The following is a 17,321-nucleotide window of genomic DNA, read 5'->3' as shown; positions in this document are numbered from 1 at the left end:
GAGCAAGCTCCAACTCCATCTCCCTGTTCCAGAAATCCGTGGCCACTCGGCCATCCTGACTCTGCCTTAGGCGCTCGCCTGAATCGGCTTAGAGGCTATGTTGGCAAGTCTTTGACCACACTTAAATCCTCTTGGATTTCCTAAAATGTCTCCACAGTCTGCCAGGAATATACTCTCGCGCATCCCACCCACCCCTCCTAACCCACCACCCTCCCCATCCATTTTAAAAATGTCACTTCATTCCCACTAGGCCCAGTTAAAAGGACAACACATTGGGTTCTTTATGCATTTTTTCCAAAGGCAAAATGTCGCGGTGCGCCCGTTTGCATGTCCACAAGTCCGGCCCAGTCCAAAGATGGTTTTTCACTGGAGTTCACTTTCCCAAAAAAGAAGCGAGGAAATACAGGAAGCACTGGAAATCAACCATGAGGCCTGCAGTGCGTGCTCCAACTCCATCTCCCTGTTCCAGAAAGCCTTGGCCAGCAGTTATAGGACGCCTGGAATGTTACAATCAAATGAAAAGAAAAATTCTGTTACAGACATGTCAGAAGTGGGATTCGAACCCACGCCCCCAGAGGAGACTGCGACCTGAACGCAGCGCCTTAGACCACTCGGCCATCCTGACTCTGCCATTTGCACCCCTCAGATGCGGCTTAGAGGCAATGTTGGAAAGTCTCAAAGACCACCCGCCTAAAATCATCACCTATTGCATTAAAGTCTCCCAATTCCTCCCAAAAGAATAATCACAGTCAGGGCAGCACTCATACAACGACTACTGGCACAGACGTGCAGGGTTCAATCCCTATGTACAGCAGCTACTTGTCACAAGCACACATGAGTCTTTCATGTTTCTGCAGAACGGTGCTGCCTGCCACCTGTTAACAGACACAAGCAACTACACCTCAGGAAATAGGAAGGCAGGAGGCGGGCTGGTTTATGCAAATAAAAGCATGCACTGTGTCCAACCCTTCAGGAGGTTCAGGCAGTGTGCTATGGCCTTCTTGGTCACAAGAGGTTGGGCACTAGTCCCGGGGAGCCTGTTTAGGCTGAAAGGACTGTGTATTGGCCGGCCTGATCTCCCTGTACTCCTGCACAGGACTCACTCTAAATGACAGGGCTAAAGAGTTCTGCCAGCAAAGCCTATATACAATGGCCGTTCGTGGCCGTTGGGGCAGGCAGGTGGTTGGTTGGGCAGAGGGCGAGGAGGAAGAACTGTGTTCACTCCTCTGCCTGCCTTTTTACCTCTCGCTTCCCCCCACTCACTCCTCCTTCTGCCTCCCACTATGTCACACTAACTTTCCTCCTGACCTCCATTTCAAATAGGTCACTTCATTCCAACTAGGCCCAGTGAAAAGGACAAGACGTTGGGTTCTTTATGCATTTTTTCCAAAGACAAAATGCCGCGCTGCGCCCATTTGCAAGTCCACAAAGCTAGCACAGTCCTAAGACGGTTTTTCATTTAAGCACTGTAGTACACCTGCCAAAAGGGCAGTGAAGCATTCCAGGACGAACTGCAGACCTAGCTGGAGGACGGGAGTGTTTGGAGCAAGCTCCAACTCCATCTCCCTGTTTCAGAAATCCGTGGCCGGCAGTTATAGGAAGCGTGGAATGCAATCACATGAAAAGTAAAAACCCATTTCTGGCATGTCAGAAGTGGGATTCGAACCCACGCCTCCAGAGGAGACTGCGACCTGAACCAGTGCCTTAGACCACTCGGCCATCCTGACTCTGCCTTAGGTGCTTGCCTGAATCGGCTTAGAGGCTATGTTGGCAAGTCTTTGACCACACTTAAATCCTCTTGGATTTCCTAAAATGTCTCCACAGTCTGCCAGGAATATAATCTCGCGCATCCCACCCACCCCTCCTAACCCACCACCCTCCCCATCCATTTTAAAAATGTCACTTCATTCCCACTAGGCCCAGTTAAAAGGACAACACATTGGGTTCTTTATGCATTTTTTCCAAAGGCAAAATGTCGCGGTGCGCCCGTTTGCATGTCCACAAGGCCGGCCCAGTCCAAAGATGGTTTTTCACTGGAGTTCACTTTCCCAAAAAAGAAGCGAGGAAATACAGGAAGCACTGGAAATCAACCATGAGGCCTGCAGTGCGTGCTCCAACTCCATCTCCCTGTTCCAGAAAGCCTTGGCCAGCAGTTATAGGACGCCTGGAATGTTACAATCAAATGAAAAGAAAAATTCTGTTACAGACATGTCAGAAGTGGGATTCGAACCCACGCCTCCAGAGGAGAGTGCGACCTGAACGCAGCGCCTTAGACCACTCGGCCATCCTGACTCTGCCATTTGCACCCCTCAGATGCGGCTTAGAGGCAATGTTGGAAAGTCTCAAAGACCACCCGCCTAAAATCCTCTCCTATTGCATTAAAGTCTCCCAATTCCTCCCAAAAGAATAATCACAGGCAGGGCAGCACTCATACAACGACTACTGGCACAGACGTGCAGGGTTCAATCCCTATGTACAGCAGCTACTTGTCACAAGCACACATGAGTCTTTCATGTTTCTGCAGAACGGTGCTGCCTGCCACCTGTTAACAGACACAAGCAACTACACCTCAGGAAATAGGAAGGCAGGAGGCGGGCTGGTTTATGCAAATAAAAGCATGCACTGTGTCCAACCCTTCAGGAGGTTCAGGCAGTGTGCTAGAGCCTTCTTGGTCACAAGAGGTTGGGCACTAGTCCAGGGGAGCCTGTTTAGGCTGAAAGGACTGTGTATGGGCCGGCCTGATCTCCCTGTACTCCTGCACAGGACTCACTCTAAATGACAGGGCTAAAGAGTTCCGCCAGCAAAGCCTATATACAATGGCCGTTTGTGGCCGTTTGGGCAGGCAGGTGGTTGGTTGGGCAGAGGGCGAGGAGGAAGAACTGTGTTCACTCCTCTGCCTGCCTTTTTACCTCTCGCTTACCCCCACTCACTCCTCCATCTGCCTCCCACTATGTCACACTAACTTTCCTCCTGACCTCCATTTCAAATAGGTCACTTCATTCCAACTAGGCCCAGTGAAAAGGACAAGACGTTGGGTTCTTTATGCATTTTTTCCAAAGACAAAATGCCGCGCTGCGCCCATTTGCAAGTCCACAAAGCTAGCACAGTCCTAAGACGGTTTTTCATTTAAGCACTGTAGTACACCTGCCAAAAGGGCAGTGAAGCATTCCAGGACGAACTGCAGACCTAGCTGGAGGACGGGAGTGTGTGGAGCAAGCTCCAACTCCATCTCCCTGTTTCAGAAATCCGTGGCCGGCAGTTATAGGAAGCGTGGAATGCAATCACGTGAAAAGTAAAAACCCATTTCTGGCATGTCAGAAGTGGGATTCGAACCCACGCCTCCAGAGGAGACTGCGACCTGAACCAGTGCCTTAGACCACTCGGCCATCCTGACTCTGCCTTAGGTGCTTGCCTGAATCGCTATGTTGGCAAGTCTTTGACCACACTTAAATCCTCTTGGATTTCCTAAAATGTCTCCACAGTCTGCCAGGAATATAATCGCGCGCATCCCACCCACCCCTCCTAACCCACCACCCTCCCCATCCATTTTAAAAATGTCATTTCATTCCCTCTAGGCCCAGTTAAAAGGACAACACATTGGGTTCTTTATGCATTTTTTCCAAAGGCAAAATGTCGCGGTGCGCCCGTTTGCATGTCCACAAGGCCGGCCCAGTCCAAAGATGGTTTTTCACTGGAGTTCACTTTCCCAAAAAAGAAGCGAGGAAATACAGGAAGCACTGGAAATCAACCATGAGGCCTGCAGTGCGTGCTCCAACTCCATCTCCCTGTTCCAGAAAGCCTTGGCCAGCAGTTATAGGACGCCTGGAATGTTACAATCAAATGAAAAGAAAAATTCTGTTACAGACATGTCAGAAGTGGGATTCGAACCCACGCCTCCAGAGGAGACTGCCTTAGACCACTCGGCCATCCTGACGCTGCCATTTGCACCCCTCAGATGCGGCTTAGAGGCAATGTTGGAAAGTCTCAAAGACCACCCGCCTAAAATCCTCACCTATTGCATTAAAGTCTCCCAATTCCTCCCAAAAGAATAATCACAGGCAGGGCAGCACTCATACAACGACTACTGGCACAGACGTGCAGGGTTCAATCCCTATGTACAGCAGCTACTTGTCACAAGCACACATGAGTCTTTCATGTTTCTGCAGAACGGTGCTGCCTGCCACCTGTTAACAGACACAAGCAACTACCCCTCAGGAAATAGGAAGGCAGGAGGCGGGCTGGTTTATGCAAATAAAAGCATGCACTGTGTCCAACCCTTCAGGAGGTTCAGGCAGTGTGCTAGAGCCTTCTTGGTCACAAGAGGTTGGGCACTAGTCCAGGGGAGCCTGTTTAGGCTGAAAGGACTGTGTATGGGCCGGCCTGATCTCCCTGTACTCCTGCACAGGACTCACTCTAAATGACAGGGCTAAAGAGTTCTGCCAGCAAAGCCTATATACAATGGCCGTTTGTGGCCGTTTGGGCAGGCAGGTGGTTGGTTGGGCAGAGGGCGAGGAGGAAGAACTGTGTTCACTCCTCTGCCTGCCTTTTTACCTCTCGCTTACCCCCACTCACTCCTCCATCTGCCTCCCACTATGTCACACTAACTTTCCTCCTGACCTCCATTTCAAATAGGTCACTTCATTCCAACTAGGCCCAGTGAAAAGGACAAGACGTTGGGTTCTTTATGCATTTTTTCCAAAGACAAAATGCCGCGCTGCGCCCATTTGCAAGTCCACAAAGCTAGCACAGTCCTAAGACGGTTTTTCATTTAAGCACTGTAGTACACCTGCCAAAAGGGCAGTGAAGCATTCCAGGACGAACTGCAGACCTAGCTGGAGGACGGGAGTGTGTGGAGCAAGCTCCAACTCCATCTCCCTGTTCCAGAAATCCGTGGCCGGCAGTTATAGGAAGCGTGGAATGCAATCACATGAAAAGTAAAAACCCACTTCAGGCATGTCAGAAGTGGGATTCGAACCCACGGCTCCAGAGGAGACTGCGACCTGAACCAGTGCCTTAGACCACTCGGCCATCCTGACTCTGCCTTAGGTGCTTGCCTGAATTGGCTTAGAGGCTTTGTTGGCAAGTCTTTGACCACACTTAAATCCTCTTGGATTTCCTAAAATGTCTCCACAGTCTGCCAGGAATATACTCTCGCGCATCCCACCCACCCCTCCTAACCCACCACCCTCCCCATCCATTTTAAAAATGTCACTTCATTCCCACTAGGCCCAGTTAAAAGGACAACACATTGGGTTCTTTATGCATTTTTTCCAAAGGCAAAATGTCGCGGTGCGCCCGTTTGCATGTCCACAAGGCCGGCCCAGTCCAAAGATGGTTTTTCACTGGAGTTCACTTTCCCAAAAAAGAAGCGAGGAAATACAGGAAGCACTGGAAATCAACCATGAGGCCTGCAGTGCGTGCTCCAACTCCATCTCCCTGTTCCAGAAAGCCTTGGCCAGCAGTTATAGGACGCCTGGAATGTTACAATCAAATGAAAAGAAAAATTCTGTTACAGACATTTCAGAAGTGGGAGAAGTGGGATTCGAACCCACGCCTCCAGAGGAGACTGCCTTAGACCACTCGGCCATCCTGACTCTGCCATTTGCACCCCTCAGATGTGGCTTAGAGGCAATGTTGGAAAGTCTCAAAGACCACCCGCCTAAAATCCTCTCCTAATACATTAAAGTCTCCCAATTGCTCCCAAAAGAATAATCACAGGCAGGGCAGCACTCATACAACGACTACTGGCACAGACGTGCAGGGTTCAATCCCTATGTACAGCAGCTACTTGTCACAAGCACACATGAGTCTTTCATGTTTCTGCAGAACGGTGCTGCCTGCCACCTGTTAACAGACACAAGCAACTACACCTCAGGAAATAGGAAGGCAGGAGGCGGGCTGGTTTATGCAAATAAAAGCATGCACTGTGTCCAACCCTTCAGGAGGTTCAGGCAGTGTGCTAGAGCCTTCTTGGTCACAAGAGATTGGGCACTAGTCCAGGGGAGCCTGTTTAGGCTGAAAGGACTGTGTATGGGCCGGCCTGATCTCCCTGTACTCCTGCACAGGACTCACTCTAAATGACAGGGCTAAAGAGTTCTGCCAGCAAAGCCTATATACAATGGCCGTTCGTGGCCGTTTGGGCAGGCAGGTGGTTGGTTGGGCAGAGGGCGAGGAGGAAGAACTGTGTTCACTCCTCTGCCTGCCTTTTTACCTCTCGCTTCCCCCCACTCACTCCTCCATCTGCCTCCCACTATGTCACACTAACTTTCCTCCTGACCTCCATTTCAAATAGGTCACTTCATTCCAACTAGGCCCAGTGAAAAGGACAAGACGTTGGGTTCTTTATGCATTTTTTCCAAAGACAAAATGCCGCGCTGCGCCCATTTGCAAGTCCACAAAGCTAGCACAGTCCTAAGACGGTTTTTCATTTAAGCACTGTAGTACACCTGCCAAAAGGGCAGTGAAGCATTCCAGGACGAACTGCAGACCTAGCTGGAGGACGGGAGTGTGTGGAGCAAGCTCCAACTCCATCTCCCTGTTCCAGAAATCCGTGGCCGGCAGTTATAGGAAGCGTGGAATGCAATCACATGAAAAGTAAAAACCCGTTTCAGGCATGCCAGAAGTGGGATTCGAACCCACACCTCCAGAGGAGACTGCGCAGCGCCTTAGACCACTCGGCCATCCTGACTCTGCCTTAGGCGCTCGCCTGAATCGGCTTAGAGGCTATGTTGGCAAGTCTTTGACCACACTTAAATCCTCTTGGATTTCCTAAAATGTCTCCACAGTCTGCCAGGAATATACTCTCGCGCATCCCACCCACCCCTCCTAACCCACCACCCTCCCCATCCATTTTAAAAATGTCACTTCATTCCCACTAGGCCCAGTTAAAAGGACAACACATTGGGTTCTTTATGCATTTTTTCCAAAGGCAAAATGTCGCGGTGCGCCCGTTTGCATGTCCACAAGTCCGGCCCAGTCCAAAGATGGTTTTTCACTGGAGTTCACTTTCCCAAAAAAGAAGCGAGGAAATACAGGAAGCACTGGAAATCAACCATGAGGCCTGCAGTGCGTGCTCCAACTCCATCTCCCTGTTCCAGAAAGCCTTGGCCAGCAGTTATAGGACGCCTGGAATGTTACAATCAAATGAAAAGAAAAATTCTGTTACAGACATGTCAGAAGTGGGATTCGAACCCACGCCTCCAGAGGAGACTGCGACCTGAACGCAGCGCCTTAGACCACTCGACCATCCTGACTCTGGCATTTGCACTCCTCAGATGCGGCTTAGAGGCAATGTTGGAAAGTCTCAAAGACCACCCGCCTAAAATCATCACCTACTGCATTAAAGTCTCCCAATTCCTCCCAAAAGAATAATCACAGGCAGGGCAGCACTCATACAACGACTACTGGCACAGACGTGCAGGGTTCAATCCCTATGTACAGCAGCTACTTGTCACAAGCACACATGAGTCTTTCATGTTTCTGCAGAACGGTGCTGCCTGCCTCCTGTTAACAGACACAAGCAACTACACCTCAGGAAATAGGAAGGCAGGAGGAGGGCTGGTTTATGCAAATAAAAGCATGCACTGTGTCCAACCCTTCAGGAGGTTCAGGCAGTGTGCTATAGCCTTCTTGGTCACAAGAGGTTGGGCACTAGTCCCGGGGAGCATGTTTAGGCTGAAAGGACTGTGTATGGGCCGGCCTGATCTCCCTGTACTCCTGCACAGGACTCACTCTAAATGACAGGGCTAAAGAGTTCTGCCAGCAAAGCCTATATAAAATGGCCGTTCGTGGCCGTTGGGGCAGGCAGGTGGTTGGTTGGGCAGAGGGCGAGGAGGAAGAACTGTGTTCACTCCTCTGCCTGCCTTTTTACCTCTCGCTTCCCCCCACTCACTCCTCCTTCTGCCTCCCACTATGTCACACTAACTTTCCTCCTGACCTCCATTTCAAATAGGTCACTTCATTCCAACTAGGCCCAGTGAAAAGGACAAGACGTTGGGTTCTTTATGCATTTTTTCCAAAGACAAAATGCCGCGCTGCGCCCATTTGCAAGTCCACAAAGCTAGCACAGTCCTAAGAAGGTTTTTCATTTAAGCACTGTAGTACACCTGCCAAAAGGGCAGTGAAGCATTCCAGGACGAACTGCAGACCTAGCTGGAGGACGGGAGTGTGTGGAGCAAGCTCCAACTCCAACTCCATCTCCCTGTTCCAGAAATCCGTGGCCGGCAGTTATAGGAAGCGTGGAATGCAATCACATGAAAAGTAAAAACCCATTTCAGGCATGTCAGAAGTGGGATTCGAACCCACGCCTCCAGAGGAGACTGCGACCTGAACCAGTGCCTTAGACCACTCGGCCATCCTGACTCTGCCTTAAGTGCTTGCCTGAATCGGCTTAGAGGCTATGTTGGAAAGTCTTTGACCACACTTAAATCCTCTTGGATTTCCTAAAATGTCTCCACAGTCTGCCAGGAAAATACTCTCGCGCATCCCACCCACCCCTCCTAACCCACCACCCTCCCCATCCATTTTAAAAATGTCACTTCATTCCCACTAGGCCCAGTTAAAAGGACAACACATTGGGTTCTTTATGCATTTTTTCCAAAGGCAAAATGTCGCGGTGCGCCCGTTTGCATGTCCACAAGGCCGTCCCAGTCCAAAGATGGTTTTTCACTGGAGTTCACTTTCCCAAAAAAGAAGCGAAGAATACAGGAAGCACTGGAAATCAACCATGAGGCCTGCAGTGCGTGCTACAACTCCATCTCCCTGTTCCAGAAAGCCTTGGCCAGCAGTTATAGGACGCCTGGAATGTTACAATCAAATGAAAAGAAAAATTCTGTTACAGACATGTCAGAAGTGGGATTCGAACCCACAACTCCAGAGGAGACTACCTTAGACCACTCGGCCATCCTGACTCTGCCATTTGCACCCCTCAGATGCGGCTTAGAGGCAATGTTGGAAAGTCTCAAAGACCACCCGCCTAAAATCCTCTCCTAATGCATTAAAGTCTCCCAATTCCTCCCAAAAGAATAATCACAGGCAGGGCAGCACTCATACAACGACTACTGGCACAGACGTGCAGGGTTCAATCCCTATGTACAGCAGCTACTTGTCACAAGCACACATGAGTCTTTCATGTTTCTGCAGAACGGTGCTGCCTGCCACCTGTTAACAGACACAAGCAACTACACCTCAGGAAATAGGAAGGCAGGAGGTGGGCTGGTTTATGCAAATAAAAGCATGCACTGTGTCCAACCCTTCAGGAGGTTCAGGCAGTGTGCTAGAGCCTTCTTGGTCACAAGAGGTTGGGCACTAGTCCAGGGGAGCCTGTTTAGGCTGAAAGGACTGTGTATGGGCCGGCCTGATCTCCCTGTACTCCTGCACAGGACTCACTCGAAATGACAGGGCTAAAGAGTTCTGCCAGCAAAGCCTATATACAATGGCCGTTTGTGGCCGTTTGGGCAGGCAGGTGGTTGGTTGGGCAGAGGGCGAGGAGGAAGAACTGTGTTCACTCCTCTGCCTGCCTTTTTACCTCTCGCTTCCCCCCACTCACTCCTCCATCTGCCTCCCACTATGTCACACTAACTTTCCTCCTGACCTCCATTTCAAATAGGTCACTTCATTCCAACTAGGCCCAGTGAAAAGGACAAGACGTTGGGTTCTTTATGCATTTTTTCCAAAGACAAAATGCCGCGCTGCGCCCATTTGCAAGTCCACAAAGCTAGCACAGTCCTAAGACGGTTTTTCATTTAAGCACTGTAGTACACCTGCCAAAAGGACAGTGAAGCATTCCAGGACGAACTGCAGACCTAGCTGGAGGACGGGAGTGTGTGGAGCAAGCTCCAACTCCATCTCCCTGTTCCAGAAATCCGTGGCCGGCAGTTATAGGAAGCGTGGAATGCAATCACATGAAAAGTAAAAACCCGTTTCAGGCATGTCAGAAGTGGGATTTGAACCCATGCCTCCAGAGGAGACTGTGACCTGAACGCAGCGCCTTAGACCACTCGGCCATGGCGCTCACCTGAATCGGTTTAGAGGCTATGTTGGCAAGTCTTTGACCACACTTAAATCCTCTTGGATTTCCTAAAATGTCTCTACAGTCTGCCAGGGATATAGTCTCGCGCATCCCACCCACCCCTCCTAACCCACCACCCTCCCCATCCATTTTAAAAATGTCACTTCATTCCCACTAGGCCCAGTTAAAAGGACAACACATTGGGTTCTTTATGCATTTTTTCCAAAGACAAAATGCCGCGCTGCGCACATTTGCAAGTCCACAAAGCTAGCACAGTCCTAAGACGGTTTTTCATTTAAGCACTGTAGTACACCTGCCAAAAGAGCAGTGAAGCATTCCAGGACGAACTGCAGACCTAGCTGGAGGATGGGAGTGTTTGGAGCAAGCTCCAACTCCATCTCCCTGTTTCAGAAATCCGTGGCCGGCAGTTATAGGAAGCGTGGAATGCAATCACATGAAAAGTAAAAACCCATTTCAGGCATGTCAGAAGTGGGATTCGAACCCACGTCTCCAGAGGAGACTGCGACCTGAACCAGTGTCTTAGACCACTCGGCCATCCTGCCTCTGCCTTAGGTGCTTGCCCGAATCGGCTTAGAGGCTATGTTGGCAAGTCTTTGACCACACTTAAATCCTCTTGGATTTCCTAAAATGTCTCCACAGTCTGCCAGGAATATACTCTCGCGCATCCCACCCACCCCTCCTAACCCACCACCCTCCCCATCCATTTTAAAAATGTCACTTCATTCCCACTAGGCCCAGTTAAAAGGACAACACATTGGGTTCTTTATGCATTTTTTCCAAAGGCAAAATGTCGCGGTGCGCCCGTTTGCATGTCCACAAGGCCGGCCCAGTCCAAAGATGGTTTTTCACTGGAGTTCACTTTCCCAAAAAAGAAGCGAGGAAATACAGGAAGCACTGGAAATCAACCATGAGGCCTGCAGTGCGTGCTCCAACTCCATCTCCCTGTTCCAAAAAGCCTTGGCCAGCAGTTATAGGACGCCTGGAATGTTACAATCAAATGAAAAGAAAAATTCTGTTACAGACATGTCAGAAGTGGGATTCGAACCCACGCCTCCAGAGAAGACTGCGACCTGATCGCAGCGCCTTAGACCACTCGGCCATCCTGACTCTGCCATTTGCACCCCTCAGATGCGGCTTAGAGGCAATGTTGGAAAGTCTCAAAGACCACCCGCCTAAAATCCTCTCCTAATGCATTAAAGTCTCCCAATTCCTCCCAAAAGAATAATCACAGGCAGGGCAGCACTCATACAACGACTACTGGCACAGACGTGCAGGGTTCAATCCACTATGTACAGCAGCTACTTGTCACAAGCACACATGAGTCTTTCATGTTTCTGCAGAACGGTGCTGCCTGCCACCTGTTAACAGACACAAGCAACTACACCTCAGGAAATAGGAAGGCAGGAGGCGGGCTGGTTTATGCAAATAAAAGCATGCACTGTGTCCAACCCTTCAGGAGGTTCAGGCAGTGTGCTAGAGCCTTCTTGGTCACAAGAGGTTGGGCACTAGTCCAGGGGAGCCTGTTTAGGCTGAAAGGACTGTGTATGGGCCGGCCTGATCTCCCTGTACTCCTGCACAGGACCCACTCTAAATGACAGGGCTAAAGAGTTCTGCCAGCAAAGCCTATATACAATGGCCGTTCGTGGCCGTTTGGGCAGGCAGGTGGTTGGTTGGGCAGAGGGCGAGGAGGAAGAACTGTGTTCACTCCTCTGCCTGCCTTTTTACCTCTCGCTTACCCCCACTCACTCCTCCATCTGCCTCCCACTATGTCACACTAACTTTCCTCCTGACCTCCATTTCAAATAGGTCACTTCATTCCAACTAGGCCCAGTGAAAAGGACAAGACGTTGGGTTCTTTATGCATTTTTTCCAAAGACAAAATGCCGCGCTGCGCACATTTGCAAGTCCACAAAGCTAGCACAGTCCTAAGACGGTTTTTCATTTAAGCACTGTAGTACACCTGCCAAAAGGGCAGTGAAGCATTCCAGGACGAACTGCAGACCTAGCTGGAGGACGGGAGTGTGTGGAGCAAGCTCCAACTCCATCTCCCTGTTCCAGAAATCCGTGGCCGGCAGTTATAGGAAGCGTGGAATGCAATCACATGAAAAGTAAAAACCCATTTCAGGCATGTCAGAAGTGGGATTCCAACCCACGCCTCCAGAGGAGACTGCGACCTGAACCAGTGCCTTAGACCACTCGGCCATCCTGACTCTGCCTTAGGTGCTTGCCTGAATCAGCTTAGAGGCTATGTTGGCAAGTCTTTGACCACACTTAAATCCTCTTGGATTTCCTAAAATGTCTCCACAGTCTGCCAGGAATATACTCTCGCGCATCCCACCCACCCCTCCTAACCCACCACCCTCCCCATCCATTTTAAAAATGTCACTTCATTCCCACTAGGCCCAGTTAAAAGGACAACACATTGGGTTCTTTATGCATTTTTTCCAAAGGCAAAATGTCGCGGTGCGCCCGTTTGCATGTCCACAAGGCCGGCCCAGTCCAAAGATGGTTTTTCACTGGAGTTCACTTTCCCAAAAAAGAAGCGAGGAAATACAGGAAGCACTGGAAATCAACCATGAGGCCTGCAGTGCGTGCTCCAACTCCATCTCCCTGTTCCAGAAAGCCTTGGCCAGCAGTTATAGGACGCCTGGAATGTTACAATCAAATGAAAAGAAAAATTCTGTTACAGACATGTCAGATGTGGGATTCGAACCCACGCCTCCAGAGGAGACTGCGACCTGAACGCAGCGCCTTAGACCACTCGGCCATCCTGACTCTGCCATTTGCACCCCTCAGATGCGGTGTAGAGGCAATGTTGGAAAGTCTCAAAGACCACCCGCCTAAAATCCTCTCCTAATGCATTAAAGTCTCCCAATTCCTCCCAAAAGAATAATCACAGGCAGGGCAGCACTCATACAACGACTACTGGCACAGACGTGCAGGGTTCAATCCCTATGTACAGCAGCTACTTGTCACAAGCACACATGAGTCTTTCATGTTTCTGCAGAACGGTGCTGCCTGCCACCTGTTAACAGACACAAGCAACTACACCTCAGGAAATAGGAAGGCAGGAGGCGGGCTGGTTTATGCAAATAAAAGCATGCACTGTGTCCAACCCTTCAGGAGGTTCAGGCAGTGTGCTAGAGCCTTCTTGGTCACAAGAGGTTGGGCACTAGTCCAGGGGAGCCTGTTTAGGCTGAAAGGACTGTGTATGGGCCGGCCTGATCTCCCTGTACTCCTGCACAGGACTCACTCTAAATGACAGGGCTAAAGAGTTCTGCCAGCAAAGCCTATATACAATGGCCGTTCGTGGCCGTTTGGGCAGGCAGGTGGTTGGTTGGGCAGAGGGCGAGGAGGAAGAACTGTGTTCACTCCTCTGCCTGCCTTTTTACCTCTCGCTTCCCCCCACTCACTCCTCCATCTGCCTCCCACTATGTCACACTAACTTTCCTCCTCACCTCCATTTCAAATAGGTCACTTCCTTCCAACTAGGCCCAGTGAAAAGGACAAGACGTTGGGTTCTTTATGCATTTTTTCCAAAGACAAAATGCCGCGCTACGCCCATTTGCAAGTCCACAAAGCTAGCACAGTCCTAAAACGGTTTTTCATTTAAGCACTCTAGTACACCTGCCAAAAGGGCAATGAAGCTTTCCAGGACGAACTGCAGACCTAGCTGGAGGACGGGAGTGTGTGGAGCAAGCTCCAACTCCATCTCCCTGTTCCAGAAATCCGTGGCCGGCAGTTATAGGAAGCGTGGAATGCAATCACATGAAAAGTAAAAACCCGTTTCAGGCATGTCAGAAGTGGGATTTGAACCCACGCCTCCAGAGGAGACTGCGACCTGAACGCAGCGCCTTAGACCACTCGGCCATCCTGACTCTGCCTTAGGCGCTCGCCTGAATCGGCTTAGAGGCTATGTTGGCAAGTCTTTGACCACACTTAAATCCTCTTGGATTTCCTAAAATGTCTCCACAGTCTGCCAGGAATATACTCTCGCGCATCCCACCCACCCCTCCTAACCCACCACCCTCCCCATCCATTTTAAAAATGTCACTTCATTCCCACTAGGCCCAGTTAAAAGGACAACACATTGGGTTCTTTATGCATTTTTTCCAAAGGCAAAATGTCGCGGTGCGCCCGTTTGCATGTCCACAAGTCCGGCCCAGTCCAAAGATGGTTTTTCACTGGAGTTCACTTTCCCAAAAAAGAAGCGAGGAAATACAGGAAGCACTGGAAATCAACCATGAGGCCTGCAGTGCGTGCTCCAACTCCATCTCCCTGTTCCAGAAAGCCTTGGCCAGCAGTTATAGGACGCCTGGAATGTTACAATCAAATGAAAAGAAAAATTCTGTTACAGACATGTCAGAAGTGGGATTCGAACCCACGCCTCCAGAGGAGACTGCCTTAGACCACTCGGCCATCCTGACTCTGCCATTTGCACCCCTCAGATGCGGCTTAGAGGCAATGTTGGAAAGTCTCAAAGACCACCCGCCTAAAATCCTCACCTATTGGATTAAAGTCTCCCAATTCCTCCCAAAAGAATAATCACAGGCAGGGCAGCACTCATACAACGACTACTGGCACAGACGTGCAGGGTTCAATCCCTATGTACAGCAGCTACTTGTCACAAGCACACATGAGTCTTTCATGTTTCTGCAGAACGGTGCTGCCTGCCACCTGTTAACAGACACAAGCAACTACACCTCAGGAAATAGGAAGGCAGGAGGCGGGCTGGTTTATGCAAATAAAAGCATGCACTGTGTCCAACCCTTCAGGAGGTTCAGGCAGTGTGCTATAGCCTTCTTGGTCACAAGAGGTTGGGCACTAGTCCCGGGGAGCCTGTTTAGGCTGAAAGGACTGTGTATGGGCCGGCCTGATCTCCCTGTACTCCTGCACAGGACTCACTCTAAATGACAGGGCTAAAGAGTTCTGCCAGCAAAGCCTATATACAATGGCCGTTCGTGGCCGTTGGGGCAGGCAGGTGGTTGGTTGGGCAGAGGGCGAGGAGGAAGAACTGTGTTCACTCCTCTGCCTGCCTTTTTACCTTCCGCTTCCCCCCACTCACTCCTCCTTCTGCCTCCCACTATGTCACACTAACTTTCCTCCTGACCTCCATTTCAAATAGGTCACTTCATTCCAACTAGGCCCAGTGAAAAGGACAAGACGTTGGGTTCTTTATGCATTTTTTCCAAAGACAAAATGCCGCGCTGCGCCCATTTGCAAGTCCACAAAGCTAGCACAGTCCTAAGACGGTTTTTCATTTAAGCACTGTAGTACACCTGCCAAAAGGGCAGTGAAGCATTCCAGGACGAACTGCAGACCTAGCTGGAGGACGGGAGTGTGTGGAGCAAGCTCCAACTCCATCTCCCTGTTCCAGAAATCCGTGGCCGGCAGTTATAGGAAGCGTGGAATGCAATCACATGAAAAGTAAAAACCCATTTCAGGCATGTCAGAAGTGGGATTCGAACCCACGCGTCCAGAGGAGACTGCGAACTGAACCAGTGCCTTAGACCACTCAGCCATCCTGACTCTGCCTTAGGTGCTTGCCTGAATCGGTTTAGAGGCTATGTTGGAAAGTCTTTGACCACACTTAAATCCTCTTGGATTTCCTAAAATGTCTCCACAGTCTGCCAGGAAAATACTCTCGCGCATCCCACCCACCCCTCCTAACCCACCACCCTCCCCATCCATTTTAAAAATGTCACTTCATTCCCACTAGGCCCAGTTAAAAGGACAACACATTGGGTTCTTTATGCATTTTTTCCAAAGGCAAAATGTCGCGGTGCGCCCGTTTGCATGTCCACAAGGCCGGCCCAGTCCAAAGATGGTTTTTCACTGGAGTTCACTTTCCCAAAAAAGAAGCGAAGAAATACAGGAAGCACTGGAAATCAACCATGAGGCCTGCAGTGCGTGCTACAACTCCATCTCCCTGTTCCAGAAAGCCTTGGCCAGCAGTTATAGGACGCCTGGAATGTTACAATCAAATGAAAAGAAAAATTCTATTACAGACATGTCAGAAGTGGGATTCGAACCCACAACTCCAGAGGAGACTGCCTTAGACCACTCGGCCATCCTGACTCTGCCATTTGCACCCCTCAGATGCGGCTTAGAGGCAATGTTGGAAAGTCTCAAAGACCACCCGCCTAAAATCCTCTCCTAATGCATTAAAGTCTCCCAATTCCTCCCAAAAGAATAATCACAGGCAGGGCAGCACTCATACAACGACTACTGGCACAGACGTGCAGGGTTCAATCCCTATGTACAGCAGCTACTTGTCACAAGCACACATGAGTCTTTCATGTTTCTGCAGAACGGTGCTGCCTGCCACCTGTTAACAGACACAAGCAACTACACCTCAGGAAATAGGAAGGCAGGAGGTGGGCTGGTTTATGCAAATAAAAGCATGCACTGTGTCCAACCCTTCAGGAGGTTCAGGCAGTGTGCTAGAGCCTTCTTGGTCACAAGAGGTTGGGCACTAGTCCAGGGGAGCCTGTTTAGGCTGAAAGGACTGTGTATGGGCCGGCCTGATCTCCCTGTACTCCTGCACAGGACTCACTCGAAATGACAGGGCTAAAGAGTTCTGCCAGCAAAGCCTATATACAATGGCCGTTCGTGGCCGTTTGGGCAGGCAGGTGGTTGGTTGGGCAGAGGGCGAGGAGGAAGAACTGTGTTCACTCCTCTGCCTGCCTTTTTACCTCTCGCTTCCCCCCACTCACTCCTCCATCTGCCTCCCACTATGTCACACTAACTTTCCTCCTGACCTCCATTTCAAATAGGTCACTTCATTCCAACTAGGCCCAGTGAAAAGGACAAGACGTTGGGTTCTTTATGCATTTTTTCCAAAGACAAAATGCCGCGCTGCGCCCATTTGCAAGTCCACAAAGCTAGCACAGTCCTAAGACGGTTTTTCATTTAAGCACTGTAGTACACCTGCCAAAAGGGCAGTGAAGCATTCCAGGACGAACTGCAGACCTAGCTGGAGGACGGGAGTGTGTGGAGCAAGCTCCAACTCCATCTCCCTGTTCCAGAAATCCGTGGCCGGCAGTTATAGGAAGCGTGGAATGCAATCACATGAAAAGTAAAAACCCGTTTCAGGCATGTCAGAAGTGGGATTTGAACCCACGCCTCCAGAGGAGACTGTGACCTGAACGCAGCGCCTTAGACCACTCGGCCATGGCGCTCACCTGAATCGGCTTAGAGGCTATGTTGGCAAGTCTTTGACCACACTTAAATCCTCTTGGATTTCCTAAAATGTCTCTACAGTCTGCCAGGGATATACTCTCGCGCATCC

At 50.2% G+C, this 17,321-nt stretch overlaps 11 non-coding genes across 11 annotated transcripts; all 11 read right to left on the bottom strand.

Annotated features, from left to right (window-relative positions):
• Window positions 1-542: 542 nt before the first annotated feature.
• TRNAL-CAG (transfer RNA leucine (anticodon CAG)) lies at window positions 543-625 on the bottom strand. The gene has a single exon. It is a non-coding gene; the product is annotated as a tRNA-Leu (tRNA).
• Window positions 626-1,645: 1,020 nt separating this feature from the next.
• TRNAL-CAG (transfer RNA leucine (anticodon CAG)) lies at window positions 1,646-1,727 on the bottom strand. Its single transcript has one exon. It is a non-coding gene; the product is annotated as a tRNA-Leu (tRNA).
• A 482-nt stretch (window positions 1,728-2,209) lies between these two features.
• On the bottom strand, window positions 2,210-2,292 carry TRNAL-CAG (transfer RNA leucine (anticodon CAG)). Its single transcript has one exon. It is a non-coding gene; the product is annotated as a tRNA-Leu (tRNA).
• A 1,020-nt stretch (window positions 2,293-3,312) lies between these two features.
• Window positions 3,313-3,394, bottom strand: TRNAL-CAG (transfer RNA leucine (anticodon CAG)). The gene has a single exon. It is a non-coding gene; the product is annotated as a tRNA-Leu (tRNA).
• A 1,560-nt stretch (window positions 3,395-4,954) lies between these two features.
• On the bottom strand, window positions 4,955-5,036 carry TRNAL-CAG (transfer RNA leucine (anticodon CAG)). The gene has a single exon. It is a non-coding gene; the product is annotated as a tRNA-Leu (tRNA).
• A 2,134-nt stretch (window positions 5,037-7,170) lies between these two features.
• TRNAL-CAG (transfer RNA leucine (anticodon CAG)) lies at window positions 7,171-7,253 on the bottom strand. The gene has a single exon. It is a non-coding gene; the product is annotated as a tRNA-Leu (tRNA).
• A 1,026-nt stretch (window positions 7,254-8,279) lies between these two features.
• Window positions 8,280-8,361, bottom strand: TRNAL-CAG (transfer RNA leucine (anticodon CAG)). Its single transcript has one exon. It is a non-coding gene; the product is annotated as a tRNA-Leu (tRNA).
• A 2,693-nt stretch (window positions 8,362-11,054) lies between these two features.
• TRNAL-CAG (transfer RNA leucine (anticodon CAG)) lies at window positions 11,055-11,137 on the bottom strand. Its single transcript has one exon. It is a non-coding gene; the product is annotated as a tRNA-Leu (tRNA).
• Window positions 11,138-12,158: 1,021 nt separating this feature from the next.
• Window positions 12,159-12,240, bottom strand: TRNAL-CAG (transfer RNA leucine (anticodon CAG)). Its single transcript has one exon. It is a non-coding gene; the product is annotated as a tRNA-Leu (tRNA).
• A 482-nt stretch (window positions 12,241-12,722) lies between these two features.
• On the bottom strand, window positions 12,723-12,805 carry TRNAL-CAG (transfer RNA leucine (anticodon CAG)). Its single transcript has one exon. It is a non-coding gene; the product is annotated as a tRNA-Leu (tRNA).
• Window positions 12,806-13,825: 1,020 nt separating this feature from the next.
• TRNAL-CAG (transfer RNA leucine (anticodon CAG)) lies at window positions 13,826-13,908 on the bottom strand. Its single transcript has one exon. It is a non-coding gene; the product is annotated as a tRNA-Leu (tRNA).
• Window positions 13,909-17,321: the final 3,413 nt, after the last annotated feature.

The sequence above is a fragment of the Ambystoma mexicanum genome, chromosome 11 (genome assembly GCF_040938575.1).
Source record: "Ambystoma mexicanum isolate Mex_15411 chromosome 11, UKY_AmexF1_1, whole genome shotgun sequence".
NCBI classification, from domain to species: Eukaryota; Metazoa; Chordata; class Amphibia; order Caudata; family Ambystomatidae; genus Ambystoma; species Ambystoma mexicanum.
This window is presented reverse-complemented; position numbering and strand designations above follow the sequence as displayed.